The following is an 18,425-nucleotide window of genomic DNA, read 5'->3' on the forward strand; positions in this document are numbered from 1 at the left end:
GCGGGCAAGCAGTGGTGTGAGCAGGTCACGGGGAGGAGGTAGGATTGCTGGGACTGTCCGGTGGCATCCTGCCTGGCCCCGGGCACATTCCTCCTCCCCCGCTCTCCCCACCTGCCACCTGGCCTCTGGAGCAAGAAAGAGTGCCGGGAGACTTCCATACAGGGCTCCCCAGAGGAAAGGAATGAACAGAGGGTGTGGGTCAGGTTGGGACTGCCTGCTGGGCTCCCACATGGAGGGACGAAGCCTCTAAGTCCTGGTTTCATCCTGTTGCCCCTCAGGACCTCAGGAGCATCCTGACAACAGGAGCCAGGTCTATGCCCTCAGACTGGGGGGTGCTCCCTGAGGCAAGGGCTTGGGCTCTCGCCATCACCTTTCTGGGTCCCACAGCCTCACCCCACTGCTTGCTTAGATCCAAAATTCACTATTAATGGGAAAGTCCCTGGGGAAGCTGGAGAGCCCCGGAAAACCTGGGGAATTGCCTGGTGTCCTCTGATCTGGAAATGGGTGAGGTAGGGGGAGGGCGGTGTGTGCGGAGAGGCAGCTTCTAGATTAAGGTCATTCCCAAATCAACCTCCCTCCGCCCTTCCCTCTTCAAATCCAGGCAGGCTAACCCCTTCTCTCCCTCTGTGCTCTGCCCAAAGAGCCACCTGCAGGGGGCAATCTGGGGTGGTGGGGACCATGGAGGGGGGGATGCTGAAGGAAGCCCAAATTCCCGGCTGATGACACCCACGGTCAGTCTCCCTTCAGGAAAGAGAACCCCCTCCCCACCTCTGCCCACTCTATCCAAGTATAGATTCTGGGGCAAGGAGGTGGTGAGGGATTAGGGAGGAGGGGAGGTGGGCTAAACGGAATGCTTTTCCTAGGCCGGAACTGGAAGGATTCGGAGGCACTTGGGAAGTAGAGTTGGGAGTCATTCGGACAGAGTGTAGACTGCGCTGGGAGAGTGGGGCGACCGGAAGACTATCTCAGCCACCCCTTGGCTTCTGGGCCAAACATCACTGACTGATTACCTCTCAGACAACGTCTCCAGATTTAAGGTCTACTGCCATGAGCTTATGCTAAGGTCTCCACATCCTCACCACGGAGAGAAAAACGCTTTCATTAAAGGCCTACTGCATCCCAGATCTGCTGTGTGCCCAATGATGATGTTCTTTTAAAAAAATTCTTGTATTCACCTCTTTTTTTTTTTAAGATATTATTTATTTGACAGAGAAAGACACAACAAGAGAGGGAACACAAGCAGGGGGAGTGGGAGAGGGAGAAGCAGGCTTCCCGCAGAGCAAGGAGCCCAACGCGGGGCTCAATCCCAGGACCCCGGGATCACGACCTGAGCTGAAGGCAGACTCTTAATGACTGAGCCACCTGGGCACCCCCAATGATGGTGTTCTAAGCATGACTGAGCAACACACCCCTCCCTCCGTTGCACACCATCTAGGGACGGCAACACACAAGATTCCAGTTCAAGACGAAATGAAACACAAGCTGGGCAGAGTTGCCAAGAAATCGGGGTGTGCAGACAGGGAAATTCATCCTGACCAAAGATCAAAGATAATCTCCCCAAGCATCGAGAAGCCAAGGGTAACTAGAATCCAACACCCATCAGTGCCTCTTCTGCCCAGCAGCTTTATCTGCGTCCCCAGTCTAAATTGGTCCCACCCCCATTATAGCTTCTCCTTGAGTTCCAAAAGACACCCTGAACGTATTGCTGTTTGTAAGGATATATTTATTTATGGGATTATGTGATTAATCCTTCTCTCCCACAATACCCTAAGTGCCAGGAACAAGCTTGTCCGTGAGCCAAGGTGCTCGGCCATGAAGGTACACGGCAGGACTAGTGTAAAACAAGCCACTGGATGTAGACAGAATGGAAGAAGGTGAAGTACATAGAGGGGGCCCAGGCTGGAAAGGCAAATTGGCATCAGATCAGGGCGGGCCATAAATACCAGGCAACGTTGGGACTTTATCCTGCTGGCAATAGGGAGCCATCAAAGGTGTTTGAGCACGAGAGTGGCATGTTCCAACCTGTGTTCTGAGATCCCTCTTAGTGCAGTGCGAAGGAGGGACGGGGCCGGGGTAGGGGGGAGTGCTCCCCTGGAGCCGGCGGAACCAGCCATGGTTGCAATGATCTCAGGGACTGGTTTAAAAAGACCTCAACTGCGTCCAAAGTAATCAAAGCGGAAAGAAAAGCCCGCACCTTCGAACCCACTAATGCTGCAGGAAGGGTGAAGTTTGGTGAGCTGTTGGATGGTGGTGGTGGGGGGGGGTTCTAAATTCTAGTGTGCTGTCTTAGAGACGTGATGCCTTTAGGCTAAATAAGGCATATCCAAGGCGCCATTTGGGGGGAAGATGAGTTCTGTTTGGACGTGGTAGAATCAGACTCATGATCCTTCCTCCCGGCTACTCTCCAGCTGTCCCACTGTAGCCAAAGCCTCTGTTCCCTTGTCTTTCCAGAACCCCAGCTTCAGGGTGGCTTGGCTTCCCCCAGGGTGATGAGGCTCACAGAGACCACTGGAGAGTGAGTGGGTGGGTGGGTGGGGGTTAGAGGGGAGCCCTGGGCCTCCTGGCTTCCTGCCCCCACTTGGCACTGCCTCCTGACTGGACCTCCCACTTCCTGCCCCTCTAGGAGCTCCTACCCTTCACAGGTGGGGAGGAGGCTCCCCGGGCAGGCTGGAAAAGATAGGGAAGGGACCTGGGAGCTCCCAGGCAGAGGGTCAGTTAGTGACGGTTAACAAAGTGCTTCGGTCTCTGGTAGATGCCCTGGTAATTAAGGAGTGGGGAAGAGCAGAGAGAGTTGAAATCTGAGGCAGGTCTAGCTCCAAGAGCTTTGCTCTCTTCTCCCTGCCCACCAGATAGCCCCATGCATACCTGGATTCCTGCAACTCTCAGCAGAAGAGCAGGAGAGGAGGGTGTGGGAGACACCCAGGGGCGGTGGGGAGGCATTGGGTCCAGCAACATGCAGGTCTAGAGAGGGAACACAAGCCCCAGAGCATGGCCCCTGAATGATAATCACAGGTGGAGGGAGGGCCCTGCCTGGAGAGCACAGGACATAGCCCGCGGACCCTATAAGCAGAAGCCCAGACCTCAGAGCATCACAGAAGGCCCCCACAGCCAGCCCCTGTGAAGGAGCAAATGTCTAGCTGGCAAAACCCCCACTAAACAAAGCTGCATCTGCATGACCCAGCAGAGGCAGACAAAAGGAAGAGAGAGCTATTGGAGTCGAAGAGGCTCTCACAGGGCACCTAGATCTGCATGCTTTCCAACCTGTGTTCCCTGGAGTCCTCCCTAGGAGGTCTCAGGAATTGGGTGGGAGGGAGAGTGGACCTCTCTCTCTCCCTACTCCAGCCAGAAACCCCCACTTTGTTTGATTTATATACTAGGCATCTGCCTGAGGTTCTGCTTGGGGGGAAAATGTAGGCTGCTACTAAGCCAGACACAGATAAATAAGGCTGACCCTGAAATGCTACACACTGGAGAAAGAGCGCCCTCCTTCCCTTGCGTCCATCAGCCCAGCTGACCCTCTAGGCTCTTCAGATGTGGGTGTTGGAGGAACACTTGAACTGCTGGACTCTCTGTCCAGTGCTCTTGAGCTGCAGAGACTTGCCAGGAGGGGCACTGAGAGGAGGCCCGTTGGGAGAGGGGTTGATTCTCTGGGAGGCCAGTCTCAGAGATGGGGCGGCCCCGAACCAGAAGGGGCCCTGGGCCAGCGCCCCTGGGCGAGGCCGCCCACTCACCCGGGCGCGCCCGGCCCCCATCGCAGCCTCGAGCCCCTCGTGGTTGGCGACCACCCGGCAGGCTGCGGCGGCAACGAGGGGGTGCGGCCAAGAAAGGGTTAATCTGCAGCGCCTTTCATCAGCAGCTTGGCGGGCTCCCAAGGCCCACAGGCTGGGTACCTGGGCGCCTACCTCCGTCGGTGGGGCGGAGACGTGACCACAGGGCAGCCCTGCCGTCTGCATTCCTCCCGCGTGAGTGCGTGAGTGACAGCCGCCGCCGTGCCTGAGCCCCTCACAGCGACCAGCCTCCCGCCCCGCCCTGCCTGCCGCCTGCCGCGCAGCAGTGGGGGCAGCCAACGCCGGGGAGGGCAGTGCCGGCTCCCCCATCCCCTCCTCTCCTCCCGCTGCTGCTGCAGGCCCTGCGCTGGGCAGGGAGCCCTTTGCCGGGAGAGGGACCGGGACAGCCCTGCTAGGGGACAGAGGAGGAGGGAGACACAGCCTCACTGGGACGTCAGGATTCAGGGATGGAGAGATGCCCTGGGTTTCCTGGAGGAGGGGGTCAGGACAGAGTGGGCACAGCCAGATCAAGGCCCAGTGCCCTGGGAATTTGGCCTCTGTCCCCTGTGTCCTCCCTTGGCTCCAGCCATCCACATAAATTTCAACCCTCCCATTACATGGTGGCAGAATGGCCATCCTCCATTCCTCTTCCCTGAACTCACCAGCCCTTGCCTTTGATCTCTCCTGGGGCCTGTTGGTGGAAACAGGAAGTCGCCTCTGGCTTGAAGCAAACTCAAACAGGGTGTAAACAGGCAAGTACCCCACCTCCAGGCTTCCCCAAGATGGACACCAAGTGTCAGGACAGGAAGGAGGGTCCTTCTCTCTGAGAAAATGGTGGAAATGCTCTCCCTCCACCCCTAGGCCTGGGGGTTCTCCGAGAAGGCCAACAGGACTAGTGAGAGATAGTGGCTTCATGGGGGGGGGGTGTCCCTGTCCTAAAGAGCCTGTCCTCAAAGTGGAGCTCCCACCAAGGCTCAGCACCCCTCCCCCACACTAGTGCACGTGGCTGGACCTTTGCCTCTTCTGGGGGACAAACCCCCAGTGTCAGTTTGCCCACCCAAGCCCTCTGGGAAAGGGGTGTTTGGGGCAGCCCAGAAAAAGGAGCTCAGCCACCTAGCCCTAAACCACACAGTTTCCACACAGCTTCCTGAATGCCTCAGTAGCCAGAGTCCTCAGACCTAGGAGGCCAGCAAAGAACCCTCCCGAGAATGTTCGAGAAAAAAGTGCCCCCTTCGAACTGGCGCTTCAAGCTCAATTAGAAGTGCAAGCTCAGCTCTGGCTTCCAGGCTCTCTCTGTTCGGGTTCTAAGGGCGCTGGGCATGTGTGCAGAGGAGAGAGAGGGGAGGCTGAGGGGAAAGGGGCATGTAGATATGTGGAGGAGAGGTGGGTGAGGGCAGGGAGCAGGTGGGGACCTGCCCCAGAGCAGCCTGGTTCCAGGACAGTGGGAGCACAGCTCTGCCCGCTGGTGTCTGTCCCTCCGCGAGGCCTCCCGGGCACCTCCTTCCCATTGGGGCTTTTTGGGCTTCCATCTCTTGGATGCCAGTCGCTGCTGTGAGAACAGGTAGAAGTGCGGTCTGGTATCTAGATTTAACGAAGCCCTTCTGTGCCTTTGGAATCCCGCCAGGTGCTCTCCTCCCCCTTCTCAGTCCTCACTTAACTATGTCATTAATGTCTGATGAGTGGGGTTAGGCCACCTTCAGGAGAGAACCAGCGGACTCTCCCCCTACCTGGGACCGACGGCTGATTCCTGACCTCAGGAAAACGCCCGAGCAGAAGATGGGGTGAGGAGCTATGCAGGGCAGTCCATACCCAGGAGACCCTGTTTCCCTCTCCCTGCAACTCAGCCCCAGGGCCAGTGACTCCATCTCAGTTCTCTCATCTCTGAAATGGGATAATAACGCAGAAACCACACACAGAGGGTGCGCTGAAGTTTCATCTGTTAGTCAGAAATGGGTGCTGAGCAGTTGGGGCCCCAGAGAGCGAGCCAGCTGGGCCAGGGACCCCAAAGCCCGTGGTCCCCAGCTTGAATGAGATGGATGGCCAAGCTACTCGCCCCCACCCCATCAGCACTCCCCTTCAGGTCAGGACATCTTCCAACCCCCATGCATCACCTTGAAAAGAAAGCTACAAGTAATAATAAGGCGTTGGGCTAAAATCAGGTAAGGATGAAATAAAGTCAAATTAGGAATCAGGCAAGAGACCTCAGAAGAGCTGCTCTGTCCTCCATCCCTCTGCCTCAACTCTGGGGCTTGTGCCTAAGTAGGGGTGACCAGCTGTCCCAGCGTGCCCTATTGTGGCTTCAATAGGGAAGTCCCACATCCCAGAGGCCCCCCCACTGTCTGGGGTAAACAGGGGACAGTTGGTCCCCCTTTCTCAGGGTAGCTCTGGGGATTAGGGAGATTACAGATGTCTGATCCCCTCACTCTGCCTGGTTTTCTTTCGATATCTATGTGGCAGTGGAAAAACGCTGGAAGCCTTAGAAACTTCTGCCTACCCCCCAAACAACATAACCTCATGACGAAAAGCAGCCTCCCGCCCTCACCAACCCCATGCTGAAGTCTAAGACCCCTTCCTGCCCGCAGTGATCCCTCTTCCAAGGAGAATTCTCAGCTGAGGGCTGAGGTCCTGGACCCCTGTCCCCTTGCACACACTCCAGGCATCAGCAGAGCCTTGGTACTCCCAAGCAACCAGGGAGAACCTTCCAGGAGACCAGCCCCATGTTGCCATCTGGTGGTAATTCCCCAGGGAAGAGATTTGCCCAGGTGACCTCTAGGTCAGGCTTCTTTAAATAGCCCCAAATTGTCTTTGACACAGGCAACCTGGGGTCACTGCTGGGGGAGGAAGACCCAAGGCTTTGAAGGCCACACCCCCCAATGGCACTACCTCGAAGCCACCTCTGGGGGCCAGGCTTCCAGCTGTGCAACAGCCGTCCACAGGCATTCCTGATGAGTAGCTGCAGCGGGGTCTCTGGGAGGGGCAGGGAAGGGGTGAAGGAAGCGGGGGTGGACCCTCCCTTATTCTTGCCCAGCTGTTTTCCTTTAGGGAACACCAGACCCCTGCCTCCCCCAACCCACCACTCGCACATACACACATACACACACACACACAGCAGAGATGGGACCTGCAGGTGCCTGGGCCCTGTGTGGAGCATGGCATCCCTCGTGGCATCAGGTCAAGGGGGTGGGCAAGCAGCCTGGCCTTGGGCCTCTCCCTCAGAGCCAGGCCCCCCCAGGCTGGGCAGGGAGCTGTCAAATCCTCCACTACAGAGACAAATGGAGCCGTCAAAGAAAATAGCTTCTAATGGGGAGCAGGAGCCAGGCTGGGCTGGGGGTTGGGGGGGTGGACTCTGCTGGCCAGATGTGAATTCTTCACTAATCACACCAAATTGGCCCAATTTGTTCACTGACACGTGGGGGGACCAGCTCCATCTTTCTCCCACTGAGCAGGCTTCCCTCCCTCCCGCATGGAAGCACTTTTGCTCTAAGGGATGGGGCTGGCCAGCTGACAGCAGGGCTGGAGGAAAGGGGATGAGGCCAGATTTACATACCCTCTCTCCCTGGAGGACCCCAGGAGTTGGCTGAGGCTTGCCTGCCCTCCCTCTCTGCCAGCGCCCTGGGCCTTGGGTGCTGAGGGCCACATAGTTCAGGGACTCTGGGGAGGGAGGCAATGATGGAAGGGGGCTAGGCCATCTGCTTTCTTGGAGTAGGTGGCACTAGTGGGAACTAGGGGGTTGGAGATATTCTTGAGAAGAGCAGGGAGGGGAGAAGAGACAAGGTGATGTCACCTGTTAGAGGCAGCAGAGTTTCCCGGGTCCCATGAGGGCCACAAACTCGGAGCATGCTGGTGAGGGGAGGCAAAGGAGAGTCCTCGCACCTCACTCCAACTCTGAGCCAAACTGATCCCTTAAATGCTCATACCGAAAAACTGTCCAGAAGGTGGGAATCTAGCCGGAGGGCTGCTGGTGAACTTCAACTTCCACTCCATTTGGACCTCATTTTTCCAAAGCAAATTAGAAGGTGATAAAGAGATGGGCATCTACTGGGGTTTGGGAGTTCCAGGAGGTAGGATAAGAGGGATGATGGGGGGTTGGTAAGTCAAGGTAGGAGCATAAATGGAGGGCCTGTCTCTAGAACTCTCTCTTCTCTGTCCTGTACCGGGAAAGGGAGGTCATGCACATAGATTTGGGTGCCCTAACTCATCGTCCCAGGTCCATCCTTCCCCTGCTCCACCAACCCCACCCACTTCCCAAACAGCCACCCTGGGGCAAAGAAAAGATGGGGTAAAGGAGAAAGCCCGTGTAGACCCTGAGAGTGGGCTCAGGGAATTCTGGGGTTCTGCAGGCTACAAAGGGAATTGTGTCAAGCTCCTCATTGTTTTCATGGAGTCCTCACTCTTGATTAAGAGGGATCTGGCTGGGAGAGGGCCCAAGGGCCAGTAGCCACTGTGCCCCAGGCCCTCACTTCAGGCTGGAGAGAAAGTGAGGGGGATCCAGCCTGGCCAGCTCTGGGGCAGAGAACACCTCCCATCCCCATGTCCCCTTCCCTACTCTTGATCTCCCCCACCCCAGGGCTAAGCCAGTCCTGCCCCTGGGCATGGCCCTTAAAAACTTTCCAGTGCCACCTTTCACCCTAAATCTCAAACCTTCCCAAGGCTCATCCCAGTTGCAATCGCAGCTACTCCCTTGGGGGGAATTCCGCTTGCGGAAACCAGTGGGGGAAGGGCCAGCCTGCAGGGGGAGGGGGGGAGAGATGGGCCACCAGGTTCTGGGAAGACAAGGAAGTCACCTGGTGTGATAACCTGCGGGACCAGGTGTGGTGTGCTCCTGGCCTGCAGCAGCAGGACTGAGCTGGAGGCAGGGGGGCTCAGGAGGCAGAGGATGGAGGCGGCCAACCCTGCCGGCGATGTCAGGGGGTATGCTGGGGGGAGAAAGGGCGAAGGGGAGAAAAAGCCAAGTGCTGCCCAGAGTCCATCTTGTCCCATCAGCCCTGGGATGCTGTTTTGTAATCATTCCTACCCCTTCCTCCCACACCTGCCTCTCGGATTCTCCCTGGCTGGGCAGAGCTCCCCCTGCTGGCAGGGTTAGAGACCCAGCTTCCAGAGAGCTGAGCTCGCAGGCAGGGAAGTTGCTGGATTTCTTTCAGAAACACACTCTACCTCCTATTTCCCTGCAGTTCCTAGCTGATTTGTGGGCTTATCCGCCCGAAGAACGAGAGCTCTTTCTCATGCCCAAAAAGTCACTCTGGCCCAGGTATGGATTCTAGTCCTGCTACTTACTTGCTCTGTGGCCGTGATCTGGTATTACATAACTTTGAGCTCTCGGGTCACCCATCAGAGCCTCAGTTCCCGCACCTGGAGAGTGGGAGAACTACCACAGAGATCGGGGTGAGGACTACAGCAGGTCACAGAAACCTAGCACACGGAGCTGGCAGACCCAGCACCCATCCAATGAATCAATAAATGAATGAAAAAACAGACAAAACAGGGGCACCTGGGTGGCTCAGTGGGTTAAAGCCTTTGCCTTCAGCTCAGGTCATGATCACAGGGTCCGGGGATCGAGTCCTGTATCGGGCTCTCTGCTCATCAGGGAGCCTGCTTCCTCCCCTCTCTCTGCCTGCCTCCCTGCCTACTTGTGATCTCTGTCAAATAAATAAATAAAATATTTTTTAAAAACAGACGAACAGACAAAAGAATGAACTTAAAGGGCTCTCTATTTATATCTTTTGCCTGATTTCCTCACAGATTCTTGGATGCCATCTAGTTTTCCAACAGACCAGGGACTTAACCCTAGCATGTCTTAGTGTCCTCATCTATAAAATGGGCAATAATAAAATACCCACCTCGTGGGCTTGTCTTGAAGATTAAATGAGTAGATTCTAGAGCGGTGTCTGGTCTCAGTAAGAGTCCCAAGAATGTTGGTATTGTGAGACCAGCGGCCATCCCCCAACACACAGAGCAGGGCCCTTCCCTCCCCCATCCCACCCGTTCTTCAATGGCCAAGGAAAAGATGCCCCAGGGCCCTTCCTCTTCCCCTAATCTTATTGTCCCACAGGCCCGCCTTGGAGATCTGAAAGCCCTTGGCTCAGTAAACTCCTTCGCTTGGAATTATTCTTCTCCAAGACTGGAGAGAAACTCCAGGAAGTTCCACGTTCTTCGGAGCCTCCCCGGCCCCACCCAGGCCCCAGTTTGCATGGCTTTACTCTCCCCTCCCACCCTGTCTCCCTTTCCACCCTGTCTCCAGGACTGATCCTTCCCGTGTCCCTGCCCCACTCTCAGCCAGTGACCTGCCTCCCTCTCAGCCCTCCTCCCCAGCCGCCCCTCTGACTGGCACCTGGGCCGGGCTCTCCCGGCTGGCGATGGTGTGCAGACTGAGGTCCACAGCAGGCCCTGGGAGGAGCACTGGGTGCCAGGACCAGCCCGGGCTGGTGGCTCAGGCCTCCTCTTGCTGAAACCCGCCACCTCCCAGCCCCTGTGGACACACACTCATCTCCTTCCGCTGCTGCCGCCAGGAAGCCGGCTCCAAACACCTTTACCTAGAAACCAACCCTCCCTACATACCCACTCCTGACCCATGAGGTCTCTGCCGGCTTGTCCAAGCGTGTGGCCTGTGGTCTCTGCTGGGGCTCCAGCCCTCTCCCGTTAAGGGAGTCTTTCTAGAACCTGTTCCCATTCTGAAGTGGGCTCCATGCCAAACGGTGGGTGAGGAAATGGAGTGGTGATGGGCAAAGCATTTTTCGACGTTCATTCCTCCCGGGGCAGAGACTTGTGGGGACAGACAACATTCAACACAGCTTGCTCAAATACTTTCATTTCAGGCCTCTGCTTTACCTTAATCCGTATTCGTATTACCACCAAGTTTGTTTTAGTATGAAAGGTAAGCTCAGAGGGCCTGCGTGGCTCAGTTGGTTAAGTGGCTGCCTTTGGCTCAGGTCATAATCCCAGGGAGCCGCTTCTCCCTCTCCCTCTGCCGCTCCGCCTGCTTGTGCTCTCGCTCTCTGCCCAATAAATAAATAAAACTTTTTTTAAGGAAAAAAAAAACAGGCAATCTCTAAAACATATTCTTTTTTTAGAAAAAGATTTATTTATTTGAGAGAGAGAGAGAGGGAGAAAGCACAAGCAGGGGGAGGGGCAGAGGAAGAGGGAGAAGTAGACTCCCCACGGAGCAGGGAGCCCACCTCCTGGCACTACCCAAGGACCCTGAGATGATCACCCGAGCCGAAGTCAGAGGCTTTACCAACAGAACCATCCAGGCACCCCCTTAATACATATTCTAGTTGAGCTCTTTTTTCCACTACCTCCCTCCCCTGTCCAAAAACGTTTGGGTTAAATGCAGGTGTCAGAAAAACGAGCAATGGCTTTGGGTATCCCCTTGTGGCCAAGGGCACATCAAGGCCTCTGCTGTAGACGCTGTGGTGGGGTGGGTGGGAGAACAGATGGAGGCAATCTGGGATGGGGGGGATGGGGGCATGAACAGGGGACCAGGGAATATGGGGGGGAAAGATCTGTCGGACCACCACCTCTTCCCTTCCCTTGCCAGTCTCACTTTATCTAAGACCATGCTCTCCAGCCCTGACTTCCAAGCATGCCGCTGGTCTCAGACTTTTTTCTGCACTGGGATTTCCCTCACGGCTCACCCGTCCCAGTTCCAGCCAATCCACACTCTTCGCTCCAACCCAGAGAAGAGGCTTTGGCAGGTCTAATTCTGGGGGGCACCAACACGGAGCCTGGCACAGCCCGACACATTCCCACGCACCTGCGTTCTTTCCCTTCTGTCCCACTGCCTGTGTCCTCAGCTGCGGAGCAGTGGGGTTGAACTTTGGTCTCTAGGGATGCCTCCCACAGCAAGAATCTTAACCTCCTTACAGAAACTGCAGGCCTTGCTAGAAAAATCAGTCTCTGCTTCAGAATGAATATTCTTCCAATCATTCTGCCAACGCTTAACTGAAGAACTATCCTACGCCCGGGTCTGTGCAGGGTTCTGGGGTTGCCGGTAAAGCATGCTTTCCGCCCACACAAAACTCAAATGTGGGGGCGCCTGGGTGGCTCCGTGGGTTAAGCAGCTGCCTTTCAGTTCAGTTCATGATCTCAGGGTCCTGGGATCTAGCCCAGTGTTGGGCTCCCCTCTCAGCGGGGAGTTGGCTTCTGCTTCTCCCTCTCCTTCTGCCCCTCCCCCCATGCTCTCTTTCTCTCTCTCTCTCTCAAATAAACAAAACTTTAAAACAAGATTTTAAAAAACCCTCAAATGTGGGCATTAGTATTATGTTGGAAGTCTGCCTTTTTTTTTTTTTTTTTCTTTACATATAGTTAAATCCTAACGTACCAGAGCCTGTGGAGGCCTGGTGAGGTGACCCAGCCCCGCCCCGGCTCCCAGGCCAAGTGAAGACCTACATGACTACATGACGGGGAGGGGGTGTGGTGTTGCAGGAGGGTCCTGTGATTAAGCACCGAGGCCTAAGTGGGGGTGGCCTGGTGTAGCCCAGTTTCCGCACTTAGTATTTCACTTCTCTATACCTCAGTTTCCCCATGTAAAATGGACTTAACACTGCATTCCTCATAGACTCCTCTCCTACTGTTCTCCTCACCTCATCTGGCTTCCCGCTACCCATGCTCCCCTGAGCTCCCCCTACCCCCAACCTGCCACTGGCCTTCTTGCTGTGCCAACCCGCCAAAAGTCACACAAGCACCCACCTCAGGGCTGTTACACAGGCTGTTCCTCTTGCCCTGATTGCTAGACCCCCCAATATTCAAATGGCTGGCTCCCTCGTTTCACGCAGGTCTCTGCTCCGAAATCACCACCTCCAGGAAGACCACCTCATTACTCACTGTCCGTTTATGCTGCTTCTGGCTAAGCTAGCCAGAGCCTGTCACATGCTTCGCACGGTTTCTGGCACGTGATCGGCAACAATAAACGGAGACTGTGATTATTGAGCACACATCAATGAGCCTAACTGAAAAAGATGGGAATTTCATGAGGAGAAGGACAAAATTCAGTCAAAATTAGGTATACTACTTCATATAGTAAACATTTCTGTGGCCATTCTTGCCATCCATCTTGATTAGAAGATGGCGGACTCCACAGCTTTTGCTCCAAAATTTGAGCCTGTGCCACCATCGCCAGTTCCTCCTCTCCTTCAAGAGCTCTTCACCCAGCCTCCGAGTGAGTGATTTGGACCATCAGTGAAATGTCGCTTCCCTGGCCACCTGGATCTGTGCGGGGACCCGTCCCTCAAAGCTGCTAATCATTGATGACAAAGTCTCAGAAGCCGACCTCCTCTTCCTCTCTGCAGGGACCCTGAATGAAGAGAGGGGGATACAGGAAGCCCTCCTGAGGGGCTCTTCTGCTCCCTTTGGGGGTTGCTCCCCTCAATCTGAAGTCCTGTCCAGGACTGGGGAGAAGGATGCCATGTCACCTCCCCACTCTCCATGCCAAGAGACACCCAACCTCCAACACCAGGCCCGTCTTGCCTTTCCTTTTCTTGGCCAGTAAGGACAGGAGGGGAAACACCTTCTTCTGGTGTCTAAACGGACCTGTGAGGCAGAGAGGTCACTCCCTGTCCTCGCATCTCTCCCAACGTGACCAGCATGGGCACAAGCTGGAAGGCGACAGTCTCTGACCAGTTTGGAGGGAGAGACAAGTCCGGGCCCTTCTCAGCGACTCCATAAGATCATGGAACACTTATGGGCAAAGCTCAGCTAATACCCTAATGCGGCAGGTGCGGTTAATAGCCCTATTTACACTTGGGCAAACAGCTCCAAGGGGTCAAGTGGCTTGGCTTGCCCAAGGCCAGAGCACAGGCCCCGTCCCCCAGTGGCAGGGTGAGCAGAAACGTGGGCTGCCTAAGCGAGGAGGTGCTGCGCTCGGGGGCAGGCTTCCCCGAGGAAGAGGAGGAGGCCCGGGGCTGAGCAGCAGAGGCGGGGCGACTGGGGAGCAGCGAGGCAGGAGGCCAGGCTGGCACCCCTTCCTGCGTCCTGGGCATCTATGGCGGGCGGGGCGCCACGGCCCCGGCTGGGGAGTAGGCGCTGCCGCTGCCTGCGGGCGACCCCGGACCCGCCCCGCAGCGGGAACTGGAGGCCCCAGCGTGTCCCCGGCCACCCCCAAACCAGCGGCATGGGGAGAGAGTGGAGGGGACCTAACGCCGAGATGGAAGGGCTGAGCTCCTCCCCCTCTGGGGGGGGGTCGTGGGCCCCCAGCTTGGGTAGGGGAGGTCTAAGAAGAGGTCTGCCTACAGTAGAAATCAGGCGGTGGAGCCAACCCAGAGGGGTCCCTCGGCCCCGTGCCCAGGACCAGGACCGCAGGGTTGGGGCGGCGTCCAACGGGAGCCTACGGGAGGGGTGTGGGGAGGGCGGGTTGGAGGCCCGCAGGGCAGGGGACAGGCTGCCTAATGGTTTTCGGAGGAGGCTCCTGGCGGATTAGAGGTCTGCCCTGAGTCTGAGCCAGGCGGGGCCCGGGGAAAGGCCTGGGCCTCAGCGCTGGGCTGTGCTGGGCAAAGGGACCTGGGTCTTGCAACGGGCTGTGGACAGGGCTCTGCATGTGCCAAGTCCTGCAGCCCCCGGGGGTGACTGTTTTGTGTCCACCCGGCCCCCCCCCCCCACCCGGCGCTGCGCCTTGAGGTCAAATACAGCCGCTGAAGAGAGAGGAAGATCTGGAGTGAAGGTGCTGGTGGGGAGAGCATATTAAGGGGCTTGTCTTAATACTGGAACTAACCAGCACCTTCCATAAAGACAGAAATGCCACCTGTAGAGCAATCCATGGGATAGGGGGTAGGGGACAGGCTAATGAAGGTGGGGAGGGCAGCTAAGATACCCCAGACCGGTTGCTGGACTGCTGGAGAGGACTTTTCCCGGGACTGAGCCCAGGTAGGCGGTGGGAAAGAGTGCCTCCCTGCCCGGCCTCATCACCCTAGCAGAACTCCCTGCCTGTCACCAAGCTTCCCCCCCACTCTGAGCCCTCTGTCTTCATCAGCCCCCTCCCTTCACTGGTCCCCTCACTCAGCCTCCTTGTCCCAGCCCCTGCCAGTCCCTGTAGAGACAGATCTAAGGAGTCTGCCACCTCCTCCAGGCAGGCCTAGGCCTGCCTCCCTCTCCCCACACAGGAGCTGGCCTCAGGCAAGAGGAGCTTTCTCCAGAGAGGACCCCAGTTCTTTTTAGGGAGGTGACCCAGAAGAGGGGCTAGGCCTTGAGTGCAGGCTGGATGACTTCAAAGGGCGGTGGGTGGGGTTGGCACCTGGTCACAGGTGCCACTCAGGGTGGGCCAACCTGCCCAACCGGGTCAGGGCCTGCGCCGCACCCCGCCCTCTGCCCAGAACATCACGACACAGGCCTGCAGCAGCCCCACCCACCAGGGACTCCCCCGGGCCTCACGAGAAAGACCTGAGACACAGGATGGAGGATTCGAGGCACAGAAGGCTTGGCAGGTCATCCAGGCTGTTCTCCCACCCCGGCGCCAAGAGGCTGCGTGTGCCCATTCCCCCTGCAGGCTTGGCCCCAGAGCCCGGTGGCCAGGCCCACCCAGAGCTGGGGTCCACGGCTTCTGTAGGCTCCACCTAGCTTTGTCCCAAAGTTCTCCCTGCTAGCTTCTCCTCTTTGAATTCTTAGGAAACAAGCAGGGGGTAAGCCAGTCCTTGGTCTGGCTCTGTCTCCTCTGGATTCTGGAATCCCCGGACATAAGGGCAGAGACCTAGGCGGAGACCTCTCTTCACGGAGCCTTCTGCCACCCTAGCCAGATTTCATGTCCAGTGAACACCTGCTTGTTCACGCTAAGCATAGGAGCTTCAAAAAAGAGGTTTTTGGTTTTTTTTCCCTTCCCATAGGAAGCTGATAGCCTCAGTTTGCTCATCTATAAAATGGGAATCATGATAGTACTTACCACATAAGGTTGTTGCGAGGATTAAATGGAAAATCATGTAATTTTTTGTTGTTGTTTTAAAGATTTTATTTATTTATTTGTCAGAGAGAGAGAGCAGAAGCATGGAGAGCTGCAGGCAGAGCAGGCAGAGGGAGAAGCAGGCTCCCTGCTGAGCAAGGAGCCGGATGCGGGACTTGATCCCAGGACCCCGGGATCATGACCGCTTGAGCCGAAGGCAGATGCTTAATCAACTGAGCCACCCAGGCATCCCCCATGTAAAGTTCTTAGCACAGAGCCTGGCAGAGGGTAGGTGCTCAATAAACGGCAGATGTCATTGCGATGGATATTAAGCCTGGAGACCACATGTAGAGAAACACATCGGCCATGGACCAGGCTGGATCTTTGCAAACCAAGTGGCTCCTGACCTCGTATGAATCAGTGCTCGCCCCTGCACCTGCTGTTCCCACTGTAGCTCACCCCAGAGTCACTCCCAAGGGAACAATAGGAGGTAGGGGATGGAGTGTTGAGAGGTGCAATGGGGCCATTGGGAGAGGGGTCCTCACACTGGCTTTTTCCAGGCCCCACACTGGCAAAATCAGGTTGGGTACCGATGAGCCATGTCCACAGCAGTGGGCACTAACCCGTCCCCACCTGCTTCTGGCAGATGTATCTGTCCCCACGCATTGAGTTCGCCAGGCTGGCAGGCAGATAAGCCTATTTCCTGGGCACTGACTGTGCCAGGCCCTGCCAAAGTCAGGGTCCCTGAGCCTGGAGCACCTCTAGTCTGGAGGGAGAAGTGCCTTCCTCAACCCCAGAAGGGCCCCTAAAGGCAGATGTCAGGCTGGACAGAAAGGGAGAGGGAGGAGGGGGCCTTTGGCTGGAGAAGGAAATGTGGGAGGGCAGACTAGGCCAACAGGAGGACCTCCCTTGACCAGGGGCAAGGAAAGGAGTGGCGGCCTGGCCAGGTTGAGTGGGCTCTCTGGCTGCATAGGGGAGGGTACTGGAGATGGGAGGGATGCCACTGGCCCAGGTTCCTGGGCTGAGTGGGAGGGGATGTCTCTCGCTGGCCCTGGACTCTGGCTACCTCCGACCTCTCAGCGGCAAAGCCGGATCTGCCACATTCCGGGGAGGCCCAGGTTGCCATCCTACTGGGCTTGGAAGAGCCCCCAGGGGCAGGCTGGTCTCAGGGCTGGAAAAACTCGTCTTCCTGCCCCCTCCCCACCACCACCATCCTGGAGTTCGAGGAGAGGGTGTCAGCAGGAACTGGTGGTTCCCTACATTCCACATGGGGTGAAAATGGGAGGGGAGTCCCGGAGGAGAGAAGGCAGGGGAAGCACAGGATGGGAGGGATAGGAACAAGGTAGGAGCCTCTCCAGCCAGTAAGTCTTAACTTGCTCGTGGACTTCAGAAGCAGGAGAAGGGGAGTCAGGTGTCTTTATTCCTCTCAGTCTGAAACAGAAGACAGCTTGCTTGTCAGCAGGAAAGCTTGCAGTCAGACATCAAGGAGAACTTCCCCAATGGATGAATTGGATGATTGTCAGGGAGGAGTGAGATATTCTCTAAGGAGAAAAGGAGAGAGTGGCTTTCCGCAGGGGATGAACCCAGGAAGTGTGCTGTAGGGTGTGACTGTCCCCTCGCCATCCCCTCCTTCCTTACCAGGGGGCAGGGGTGGGCAGCTGCATAGGACTGGGGTGCTGTCCCACTATCCTCAAGGATCCCTCCTGCTTCCTGGACCCCTAGGCTGTGTGAGACCTAAGAAAAACTCCAACCCCTAGCACCACCTCTAGAACAATATCCTTTGCCCCAAGAGAGATTTACTGTAGACCCAAAGAAGGACCCCTGGTGGACAGAGGTAAGCTTCCCAAGTCCCAAAAGTCCCACAGCGACCTGTCAAGCCCAGCCCTCTTCTCAGAAAGGCCTCACACTGTAACCTGGGTCCCTCCCTCTTCTCTGGGCTGTCACCCTGCACCTATCTTTCCTGGGCCCGCTGTGGTCCTGGTGCTGGCACACAGTAGGTCTTAGCAAGTGTGGGAGGGGCTCTGATGACCAAGCCCAGCCCCCTGAGGCTTTCATGGCTCCACAGGTCTTGTCCCCTGGAAATAAAACCCACCCCCTCTTGGAGAGGAAAAGACCAGATTTCTTTTTTTTTTTTTTTTTTAAGACCAGATTTCTGCTCAAGGTCATTTCCCAGCATTCAGGGAGATAGACACACACTGAGCTTTTGTTTTTCAAAATGTAGGGCATGGATCAGATTCAGGGGAGCCCTTGTTCAAAATGCAGATTCCCACAGTCTCTGCACTGAAATTCACTGGACCCAGGAGCCTTTGCAGCATTTTATACGGCTCTCCCGTCAAAGTCCCCACCTCCAAGCCCATCAGAGATTCTCAGAAGTTTTAAGACATTCTGCAAAGACCACCCCAATGAGCAGTTACTAAAGGATGTTGTTTGGGGGACTCAAACCATGTAGGAAGAAGCCTTTAAGCCTTCTATAGCCTCAGAGAGAGCAGCTGGACTGAGGGGGGAGTGGGGTCTTCCCTGTGACAAGTGGCCCAAATAACAAGGACCCTTTCGCAATGTCTCCATTCTCCTCCTATGACATCTGCTGAATGATGTTTACTGCAAACCCACTAAAGGCCAGGCCTTGTTCCAGAAGCTGGTCATTTCAAGAGAGGTCCTGCCCACCTGTCTGAGGGGCAAAGGAGGAGCACAATAACTCCTTGAGGTCCCCTGGGGACCCAGAGACACCCCTGCCCAGCCTTCTCACCCCCAGCTATCAGGAAAAGCTAAGCTTCTCTCTGCCTCCCAATGGCACTGCT

Source organism: Lontra canadensis, unplaced genomic scaffold (assembly GCF_010015895.1).
Source record: "Lontra canadensis isolate GAN:19392208 unplaced genomic scaffold, GSC_riverotter_1.0 scaffold43, whole genome shotgun sequence".
Classification (NCBI taxonomy): Eukaryota; Metazoa; Chordata; class Mammalia; order Carnivora; family Mustelidae; genus Lontra; species Lontra canadensis.